The sequence below is a fragment of the Papaver somniferum genome, chromosome 7 (genome assembly GCF_003573695.1).
Source record: "Papaver somniferum cultivar HN1 chromosome 7, ASM357369v1, whole genome shotgun sequence".
Lineage (NCBI taxonomy): Eukaryota > Viridiplantae > Streptophyta > Magnoliopsida > Ranunculales > Papaveraceae > Papaver > Papaver somniferum.
In genome coordinates, this window is record NC_039364.1 from 197870967 (window position 1) to 197883138 (window position 12172).

Consider the following 12172-nt stretch of genomic DNA (forward strand, 5'->3'; position numbering starts at 1 on the left):
GAAGTTCCTCTATGAAAATTTCATTAGGATCCCACCAGTTTTCGTACCTTTGCCAATTTATATTGACAAAAAGGGGGAGAATCATTTTGTAGTTCACACTACATATACATATGGTTTACGAATCATTATGTAAGGGGGAGTGGTTTTCATTGTGAGATGAAGTATTGACAAAGGGGGAGTGATACATATCATCGTAGTATTATTGTCAAAGTTGTGATACAATTGAACTTTGATGTTGTGTAATAATACTATGATGGATCTTCAACAAGTACAGGATGAACACACACATAGTTGAAGAACCAAGAAAATCAAGCATGTTGGGTTTTGGAGCTGTAATGCTTTTATTTGTTTAAATCCATATGTAAAATGGTTTTGTCACTAAAATCGACAAAGGGGGAGATTGTTAGAGCATTGATTGGTTGAACCCACTAGCGTTGGTATGTCAATCTAGTTGTCAAATTTAGTTTCCAAAACACATTCTTGATTTAGTATACTAAATATAGTTTTGGACTAGATTAGGTCTAAGAAGAGCTATTCTTGAAGGATGAAGACTGAAGATTACAAGAAGACATCAACAAGGACTTCATCAACAAAGGTATGTGGTGATTGATTTCATTTGAATTCTTGTTCAATTCTACCTTTCTAATCTATCGAAACAAATGCTCACTCTATGGAACAATTCCTATGACGGTTAATATACATGTATGTATATATACTTGAGGTTATTTGAGCCACGACTTTTGTGACAATAACCTTTATCCTTGTAAAGGTTATCATGTTATAGTGAATGAGCTTACGAATTCAACGAGCCATGAATCACTCAATTCCGAGTTATAACGATGAAGTTATGAGTGATTTATTAAAGTAACAATTATAAGTGTTGTTACTTTAGTAACAATTATAAGTGTTGTTGTAACTCCAATAATTGGAGCTTGGCTTTTATTATTTATTTTTGTTATGTCTTTAAGTAACATTCTTGTAATTTTGTAACTCTTTGGTTCAATAAAATTCATATTGTTAAGCAAAAAAAAAAAAAAAAAATTTATAAGTGTTTGTTGTAATTGTTACAGTTCGTTAGTAGGAAACAATCCATGGACTGCTTGTAACGGTTCACGGATTTGGGCCCAATTACGTGACTAAAAGACATTTTTGGTCAAATTGGTGATGTTTCCTTATCTAGGCAAGATGACTATTAATCCAAACATATTTTATTACCATATTAAAGTGTTTGTGAGAACTTTAAATTCCTGCCTAAGTTAAAATGTGATTTATTCACATAAATACAATATTTGCTAATTAATTAATTATTTAATTATTTTGGCAAGAGTTGTAAATTAGGAAAGACTCCCAAAATTAAGAGAGTCTTGAAAAAGGAAAATAACTTTGCTTAGTTTTCAAGCTATGTTTCACTATAAATATAAAGTTCGTGAATGCTACACGTTTTCATCCCCTTTGGAAAATTGGTGTAAGCTCATAAGGTTGTTTTCCATGTCTTCTGTTCTTCGTGAACAAGAGTGAGATAAATGTCTTTGTATTGGGATCACAAAGCCGAGTTGGATTAATCTTCGTGATTGATTATACAACTTGTAATCTAGGTTTTCACCTCTTGTCTATTCTAAGGTTTTCTCTTCTGATATAAAACCATTCAAGAGTTGTTGATCATAAACCCTGGGTTTTGATAGATTTCAATTTCCGATCGTATACCAACACTTGTTAGTCGAAATCGGAAGCTAGAAAGAAAACTTCGATTAAGGTATCTCGTAAAAATCCTTAAGAAGTTCTAAAAAAGAAATCTCTAGATTTATTCTAGTAGTTCTTGTTGTAGAATTGTTAGGGTTTTCTTAACTTGGAAATTGATCTTTGGAATCGCCCAAGTTTACTTACGAAAAGCAGGTTCACGGACTCCTTGTGTGTATGTATACTGATTGTAAGTTAAAACCCTATTCTACAAGTTTGTTTTGATTTCACTACTTTTTATTTGGTAGTTGTTCAAAACAAACACAAGATTTCCAAAACCTTGATTCGCATCTAAAGGGAAATCAAACCGATGTTTTATGCAAACAAAATATCGAATCGTATCAATCGTGTTGTTGTATCTTCTAAAGAGAGCCTTGGGTTCTGCTAGAAGATTTACGAGAAGAATTCCTAAATACAATCGGTGTTGTGCTAGGAGTTTTTGTTGAAGCAGGTATTACATCTAGTCCAAATAGGTAGTAGGAAATTGGTGTAACAACTTATAATCAGTGTGTGTTTATTCTAGACTAGGTCCCGAGGTTTTTCTGCGTTTGCGGTTTCCTCGTTAACAAAATTTCTGGTGTCTGTATTATTTCTTTTCCGCATTATATTTGTTTATATAATTGAAATATCACTGGTTGTACGTAAGTTAAATCAATTGTGAATCCGACCTTTGGGTTGTTGATTAAATTGATTGACACTTGGATATTGGTTTTTGATACCGTCCAAGTTATTTCTTATATTCAATTGGGATCGCAAATCCCTATTTGTTTGATTGCGGATTGAATTGAGAAATTGAGATATAACTCTTTGATATACTTTTCTTAAGATTGAGTCTGACTGTCTAGTTGATTCTCTTGAAAGTATATTGGAGTTAGTCCATACATATTACCAAACGAATTATTGGTTGTGGTTGTTAGACCCCCACTTTTTCATATCTCACCCACAACTAAGAGTTGCTACGACCCAAAGTCGAAGACTTGATAAACCAATCTGTCTCACACAGAAAAGTCTATTAAATAGATTAATCTGTCTACCACATAAATGCCTATGAGTTTTGTTCCGTCTTTTGATAAATCAAGGTGAACAGGAACCAATTGATACACCGGACTTATATTCCCAAAGAACAACCTAGTAATATCAATCGCCTCACAATAATCTTAATCGTATGGTAGCGAAACAAGATATTGTGGAATCACAAACGATGAGATGAAGATCTTTGTGACTACTTTTTATCTTGCCTATCGGAGATCAAATCTCGAGCAAATCTTAGAGAAGATAGTACTCAATACGATAGAAAACAGAAAGAACAGAACACACAATCACATAGAAAATAGTCGGGTCTGGCTTCACAATCCCAATGAAGTCTTTAAGTCGTTAACTTATAATGTTTTTAGAAAAACCTAGGTTAAAGGAGAATCGACTCTAGTCGCAACTAGTATCACACAGGAGGTGTGGGGATTAGGTTTCCCAGTTGCTAGAGTTCTCCCTTGTATAGTCTTCAAATCAGGGATTGCAATCAATGTTACCTTAGTAACAAAACATTCAATATTCACCGTTAGATGAAAACTTGATTAGACTCAAGCTAATATCTTTCAACCGTTAGATCGAACTTAGCTTGTTACACACAAATGAAAAGTGACTTTATTTAGATATGGGTAATCGTACCTAAATGTGTACGCCTTGTTGGCTCAACAATAGTTAACTGAAGTTAGCCATATGAACACATTCATATCAACCTTGTTCATCTTAAAACAACTAGTTCAAATGAAACTAGTTCTATAGTTGTTCAATTGTTTATATTCTCATAGAAGTATACAAGACATAATTGAAGCAAAATCGATTTTGATTCGCTCAAAATCATCCATGGACATTATAGTCACGGTTTGCAAAATATTGCATTCCTTATTATGTAAATGTATTAGTTCATGAACAAACCGATTTTATAACATAACCTACTCAAGTATGCAAACGGGTACGCATACCTAAGTGGTCGGACTTAGTTTGGGTTTGCCAGTATGCAAACGAGTACGCATACCTTCCAAACTCAGTTGAATTCCCGGATATGAACTTACACTTGTACGCATACGGGTATGCATACTAAGTTCTCGTACTTTCATAAACCAACCAGTACACGTACGGGTATGCATACTATGGTTCCCGGACTTGGAATAACTTGCAACAGTTAGCATTCAAGTATGCATACTGTGTTATATCCAATCATGGTTAATTGTTCTAAACTCCCATTTCAATTATTGAAACATTCTTAGAAGATGACAATAGCTGTCTCACACAAACTATTAGCTTCAAAGAAATTTTCAAGTGATCGATAGATCAATACGAAACATTCCGAGTTTACATCAAATGAGTGTCTCACACAAATCATGTAAGATGTTACCAGGTAATTTTCACATGATCATCTTTTGACTTTCGTCAAGAATATAAGATGAACTTGGTTAAAGCGAAAGCTTACCAACATATATTTCGAGAAATATGTAAGCGAGTTAAACTCAGCTCGAAATATAAAATGTCTATAATCGAAGTTTATATAGCTATACGATTTTTGTCTCAAATAGGAGATAGAGTAGATATACTTTTGAGTTTTAGATGAGTTCAAGTCTCCAGATACCTTTTGTTGATGGAGTTCCACAAACTCCTCTTAGTAGTTTTTTTGTCTTTAATCGGTGAACGCCGTGAAGTCTAAAGCTCAACTATACTTTTTATCCTAATCCGAGACTTAGCTATAAGTAGACTAGAAATCAAGACTTATAGTTTTGGCAAATAAACTTGACAAACAAGCTTGAGATAGCAACGCTTGCGAGTTCGACCGAGCAGTGCTCTAACACTAACCCTTGTCCTTAATGGAGTCGCTGGAAAACCACTCGGCTATAAACTCCGACATTAATTATTGGAAAACCGTTAATGGTTGGAAAACTGTTTATCCCGAATGTTAGGCTGAGTCTAATGGAAAAGTAGAATGGTGAATTCAACAATTGCGAAACGTAAGCACAAGGGATGGTTTTAGTCTAGCGGTGTGGGAGGGAATTTGTATATTGCTTCCTCGCCCAAGCGAGGACACGATTATCGCCTGTCTGAAAACCAAAAAGCGATCATTGGTTCGTTGCTTGACTGGTCAATGCCAGTTGAAGCGAGGGGACAATCCTTGCCCGTTTAATACACAAAACCCAAACTGCGGTTTCTCCTTCTCCATTCTACTGTTTTTTTATCATCTTTTCTTTTCCCTTTCTATCAGAAGAAAAGTTTGCCCTAAAATACTAAACTAAACAAGTGATTCACTTGGAGCTTATTGATTTATTGTTTATGAATCTGGTAAAGGGGTTTGGTGTAAATGCAATTTTGATGAGGATACGGTAGCTTATTGATTTGATTTAGAATATTAACTAAAAAGAGGTATATTTTGGAATCAAAAACCTTGGAGTAATTGTGTTAATTGATTATTGATTGGTTTTTGCTTATAATTACATGATGAAGGTTGATTGATGTTTGTTGTGGTAGTATTTTATGTCGTTAGGGTTGATTGATGGTTAACTTAATTTTAATTTGATTTAGTATTATTGTTAGGGTTCAATGGAGAATTGTTTTTTTTCTTCTAATTTGGACGAAACTTGATAATTGTCTATGCATATAAATTGTTAATGATTTTTATATTTTTTGGTATTAATCTCTTGTTTAAGTTTAAAAAATATATATAGGATTCCATTGATGAACCACAGTGAGTTTGGATTATTTTTTAAATTTTTGAATTTACATGTGAAAACTTGATAATCATAAATAAGTATGGGAGTAACACTTTGGTGATTGTTCTCATTGTAGTGGTTATGGCTATGACGCAAATGAGATTTTGTCTAGGAAGGGTGACATAAAACATAGTTAGGACTTGATAGGAAGTTGCAATTTCAAACAAATTGGGATCAAGTGAAGAATTATTATGACATAGTGGTGAAAAAGAATCCGTTATCCTTGAATGTGTTACAAAACTGTGGTTTTTCTTTGGTGTTTGATTTTGATTTCTCTTTTTCCGAATGTAAATAAAAGCTCTTATGGAGATGTAGTGGAAGAAGACTAGGACATTTCACTTCCCGAAGTTCGAGTTAGGAGTACCACCTTTATATTTTGTAAGACTAAAGGGTATTTTAATAGGTGGTGGTGTTGTGATGCCAAATGTACCCGCTGGGTTGAAGAAAACATATGATATGATAACACGTATTTTTCTGGTGTGAAGGTAAACCGGGATACAAGAGCAGCAGATGCAGATCAAATGGAGCTAGAAGGTCGTCCAAATGAAAAATTCGGTCTATGGGAATCACAGGCGAGCTCCATTCTATTGGGCTTTCTTTCCAAATACATAACTAGTAGAGAAGACATAAACAACGAGGTGTATGAGAAGAATTGACTAGAATGTTTTTATTGTGGTGTATTGGTAGATTTTTTTGATAGCAAACACCACAACAAGAGTAAATAAGGGATTGTTTGTATTATTGGAAAATTTGCATAATCTTGGCCAATATAATTGGGGTAGTGTCGCATTAGGAAATTTGTATGATTGCCTCTTTAAATGGAGATCTAGGTGGGATGTGGATGATTACAGAGTATTGGTATTACTTTTCTTTACGCAATTGCCAACCACTTTTGAGAATAGATGAAACGATCATCAATAATCAGTGCCCCTATCCAGCAATTTTATTATTTAGGAAGGAAAATCGAACGGGTCGAAGTCAAGTTGATAACTACAAGAATTCACTTGGAATAGCTAGTGAACAACTTGACATGAAAACTAAAGAAAATGTCATATGGAAACCTTGTAGAGATGACCAGTACAACGATATTGAAGAGGTAATGGTGGCAAACGAAATACCGAAGACTAAAGTTGAATTTTATGGCTGCATGGGTGAGAGGTTGAGTATGTACCTTGGTGAGAGATGTGTGCGGCATATTACGGGTGAAACGGCTATCCCATGTGACCCCCCCCCCCCCCCCCCCCCCCCCCCCGTGTTAGATTTAGTCCAGCCGATCGTAGTTGAAGGCATACACCAATACTGGTTGGTCGTTAAAGAAAGGTACGATGAATGTTAGAAGGAGAAGAGTTTTGGATTATTACTACCTGAAGGAGTAACACAAATACAAAACCATGATGTGATAGGTTTTGGTAATAATGTAAGTCGCTGCAGACCCAGACGTTCACCTCCGGACATGGTGTCTCAGTCACATGATGTTGATCCTGATGACCAATTGGTGACTCAACTAGCAGTAGTATACTGGTGTGTCCCTATGTATATTAATGGGGATCTGACACCTTTGCCCATGCCCATGCCTACATTTTATCCTTGTACTTTTTATCATATTGCCGCCGGACGGGTAAATACGTTACATTTTTTTTACTTGGTATTTGTGTACTATTATTTGTTGTGAAATGCAGTGGTATTTGGATATTTTTTTAATCCCTTTTTAGGATGAGTTGTTGAACTTATGTTTCGAGCAACACATGTTTATCAATGAATCTAAAAAGGTTGTTCAGGAGCATTCCATAAAGTACTATTATCATGAGAGATTTTCTTCTTCTAGTTTTACCACAAGCGGAACACCCAATAGTAATTGTTCACCATAATTCCAAGAAGAACACACACTATACAACGTGTAGGGGAAACATGGAAGTGTTGCGACGACTCCACTTGGCGATTCCCAACCTTCAGGTACTATTATGTATAATCGTGAAGAATGTTACCTGCCAGTTCAACAAGTGGAAGACCCCTATGCAAGTGTATATCAAGGAAATATTGATATTGGTTTGGACACCCAGTTAGATGATTCGGTGTGTGTATATTTTAACATTGGTCTTTCGATACCATATCAGGACACTTTTGATGGTGTTTTGGAAACTCCACTGGAGTTATGAGCTTTAAATGTCCAAAATTTTTTAGATGAAACTAATATGTTTAAGAGAAAAGTTTTTTATATGTGTAATCAATGCCTATCTGTCTTTGATATTGGCAAGAAGTCTATGTATATTTTTGTATAAGTGAAATATTGTCATACAACTTTTTGTTTTCTAACATTATGTTATCCTGTGTTGTAGGGGGCATTGCATCACTATTTTTTTCAAACCTTACAACATCCGGTCTTTTTCGCTTTGTTTCTTTCTTCATTTATAATGTTTGCAGGTTATCCATAATGAAAAAGCGGGGGTCTAACAACCACACCCAATATTTCGTTTGAAAATTTGAGATGAGTTACTCCAATAATATTCCGAGAGTGAAAACTCAATCAAAGAATAATACTAAAGAGTTTATCTTTTTTTCTCAAATCAATCAGTAAATCAAACAGATAGAAATCTATGAGCCTGATTGATGTGAGAAATACTTGGACGGTAACAAAGACCAATATCCAAGATCAATCAAAATCTGATCCAACAAACAAGGTCGGATTTATCAATAATGATTGATTAAAGTACAACATGTAATATTTCAATTATAAAGATAAACAATATAATGCAGAAAAAAATAACACATACACCGGAAATTTTGTTAACGAGGAAACGACAAATGCAGAAAAACCCCGGGACCTAGTCCAGAATAAACACACACATATAATAAGTTGTTACACCAATTTCCTATTACCTATTTGGACTAGATGTAATACCTGCTTTAGTACTAATAGAACTCCTAGCAGAACACCGATTCTCTTTAGGAATTCTTCTCGTATAACTTCTAACAAAACACGAATTCTCTTTAGAAGTTATTCCCGAAAATCTTCTGGCAAAACAAAGTTCTCTTCAAAAGATACAACAACACGGTTGATATTTTTCGATCTTTTGTTTTCACAAAACACCGATTTGATTTCCCTTTAGATGTAAATCAAGGTTTTGGAAATCTTGTGTTTGTTTCGAACAACTACCAAATAAAAGTAGAGATACCGAAACAAACTTGTAGATTAGGGTTTTAACTTACAATCAATATGCGTACACACAAGGAGTCCATGAACCTGATTTTCATAAGTGACCTTGGGCGATTCCAAAGATCAATTTCCAAGTTAAGAAAACCCTAATAATTCTACAACAAAAACAACTAGAATAAATCTAGAGATATCTTGTTTAAAACTTCTTAAGGATTTTTACGAGATACCTTAATTGGAGTTTTTTACTAACTTCCGATTTCGACTAACAAGTGTTGGTATAAGATCGGAAACTGAAATCTATCAAAACCTAGGGTTTATGATCAACAACTCTTGAATGGTTTTATATCAGAAGAGAAAACCTTAGAATAGACAAGAGGTGAAAAACCTAGATTACAAGTTGTATAATCAATCACGAAGATTAAATCCAACTCGGCTTTGTGATCCCCAATACAAAGACTTTTATCTCACTCTTGTTCACGAAGAACAAAAGACATGGAAAACAACCTTATGAAGCTCACACCAATTTTCCAAAGGGGATGAAAACGTGTAGCACTCACGAAACCTTTATTTATAGTGAACAAGGTAGATTGAAAGCTAAGCAAAGCTCTTACCAAAATAATTACATAAATAATTAATTTAACAAATATTGCATTTATGTGAATAAATCACAATTTATATTAGGAAGGAATCACAGACACTTTAATATGGTAATCGAATATGTTTGGAGTAATAGCTATCTTGCCTAGATAAGGAAACATCAAAAACTTGACTAAAAAAGGCTATTAGTCACGTAATTGGGCTCAGATCCGTGAACCGTTACAAACAGTTCGTGGATTGTTTCCTACTAACGACTGTAACAATTACAACAATATTTATAATTGTTACTTTACTAAATCACTCATAGTTTCATCGTTATAACTCGGAATTGAGTGATTTTTGTCTCGTTGAATTCGTAAGCTCATTCGTAACCTTCTAGGGATAAAGGTTATTGTCACCAAAGTCGTGAATCAAATAACCTCAAGTATATATACATAAATGTACATTTACCATCATAGGAATTGTTCCATAGAGTGAGCATTTGTTTAGATAGATTAGAAAGGTAGAATTGAACAAGAATCTTAATGAAATCAATTACCACATACCTTTGTCGATCAAGTCCTTGTTGATGTCTTCTTGTAGTCTTCAAACTTTATCCGTCAAGGATAGCTTCAATTCTACTTCTTAGACTTAATCTAGTCTGAAACTATCTTTAGTATACTAAATCAAGAATGCATTTTGGAAACTAAAATTTTCAACTAACTTGACATACCAACGCTAGTGGGTTCAACCGAGCAATGCTCTAACAATCTCCCCCTTTGTCAATTTTAGTGACAAAACCATTTTACATATGGATTGTACTTTGTTAAAAGCATTACAACTCCAAAATCCGACATGCTTGATTTCCTTGGTTCTTCAACTATGTTTGTGCTCATCCTGTACTTGTTTAAGATCCATCATTGTATTATTACACAACATCAAAGTTCAATTGTATCACAACTTTGACAATAATACTACAGTGATATGTATGACTCCCCCTTAGTCAATACTTCATCACACAATGAAAACCATTCCCCCTTACATAATGATCAGTAAACCATATGTATTTGTAGTGTGGACTACACATTAATTCTCCCCCTTTTTGTCAATATAAATTGGCAAAGGTACGGAAACTAGTGGGATCCTCATGAAATTTCATAGAGATACTTTATGACCAAAAGAGAACAACATATCAACTTGTTTAGATGCCATCATATAGTCTAAGCTAAATGCATTAATCAAGGAGTTCATAAAGATACAAGATAACCCCTCCAATATTCCCCAGCCGTACTCCCCTCAAAGATTTGGCAATTAAGCACAAGCTAATTAAGAACTCCCCCCCCCCCCCCATAAAATGTGACCTTACTCCAGAGAGAAGGATTTATATATTGGATTTTAGAAATCCCACAAGGAGATACGAGCTAAGAACCAATCATTGAAAGTCTCTCATGAGATCGTGTAAAAAATAAAACTATCTCATGGTAACAATACACAATATGTAATCATGAAGATCAAGTATTGTGATCATCTTTTCTAAGATACAAACTTGTAGAGACAAGAATTTATCTGCTTAGAAGGAAGAATAACCTTTTCCACAAGGATTTACACCAAGAATGGTTACCATAAGTGTATGAAAAAGTTTCTTTGACAATAAAAACCAACATCCAATGGCTTTGATTATTGCTTCTAACCTGTTATGCTTAAGAATTTTAATCACAAATCAAGTTAGGTAATTAAGAATCATACACGTGGTATTTAACCATATTCATCTTAACCATAACTAGTTCAAATGACTCAAATGAAACTAGTTATATAGTTGTTCAATTGCTAAATTCATAGAAGTATACAAGAACACAATTGAAGCAAAATCGGTTTGATTCACTCGAATCAATTCATGAACATTATAGCCATGGTTTGCAAAGGATGCATTACTTAATATATAAATGTACAGTTCATGTAAACAACCGATTTTAGAACTTTGACCTTCAAGTACGTGAACGGGCACGCATACTTGAAATACTCGGACTGAGTTTGGGTTTCGCCAGTACTCGAACGGGTACGCATACCTCCAATCTCTTCAGAAAATCTCGGACATGAACCTTACGCCAGTATGCATACGGGTGCGCATACTTAGGTTCCCGGACTTCTCAAACCAACGGGTACATATACTATGGTTCCCGGATATGGATTACATATGTGCAAGAGTACACAACATGTCACAATCCAATAATGGTTAAGTGTTCTAAACTCTTATTTCAATCATTGAAACTTTCTTAGAGGATGACAATAGCCGTTTTCACACACTATTAGCATCAAAGCAATTTTCTAGTTATTAAAATAATCATAACGAAACATTCCAAGTCTACACAAAATGATTGTATCACATAAACCATGTAAGATGTTACTCGACAATTTTCACATGATCATCTTTTGACTTTTGTCAAGAATATAAGATGAACTTGGTCGAAGCGAAAGCTTGCCAACACATATTCAAAAATTACCCAACACAATATGTGCGCCCCAATTCTTTGCAATCCTCACCGCATTTACTAGGGCTTCTTGGTGAGGACGCACTTCCAACACAATTAGGTTGTGTTGGGGTGAACAAAATCCTGCTCACCGCAGGTATTTGAAACAAGATTATGCACGAACTCTAGGAATTTAACAACTTCCTTGAAACTTTGAATAACTGTTCCATACCTTTTTAAGATGTTATCCCTTGTCGAACTCTTGCCTGGGAGATCCTTCTTAATAGCACTCGTTGTTTTATTGATCTTCTTTGGTACCCATTTCTGAGCATCTTTTGGAGCAACGTATTTCTTTTCTCCCCACTATAATTATGAAACTTCTTGGGGGAAATATTAGAAGAACCGATATTATGAGACTCAGTTTTTCTCCAGTTTGGAACGTCAGATCTTGTCATCTTAACAGAATCAGATATGGTTTTATC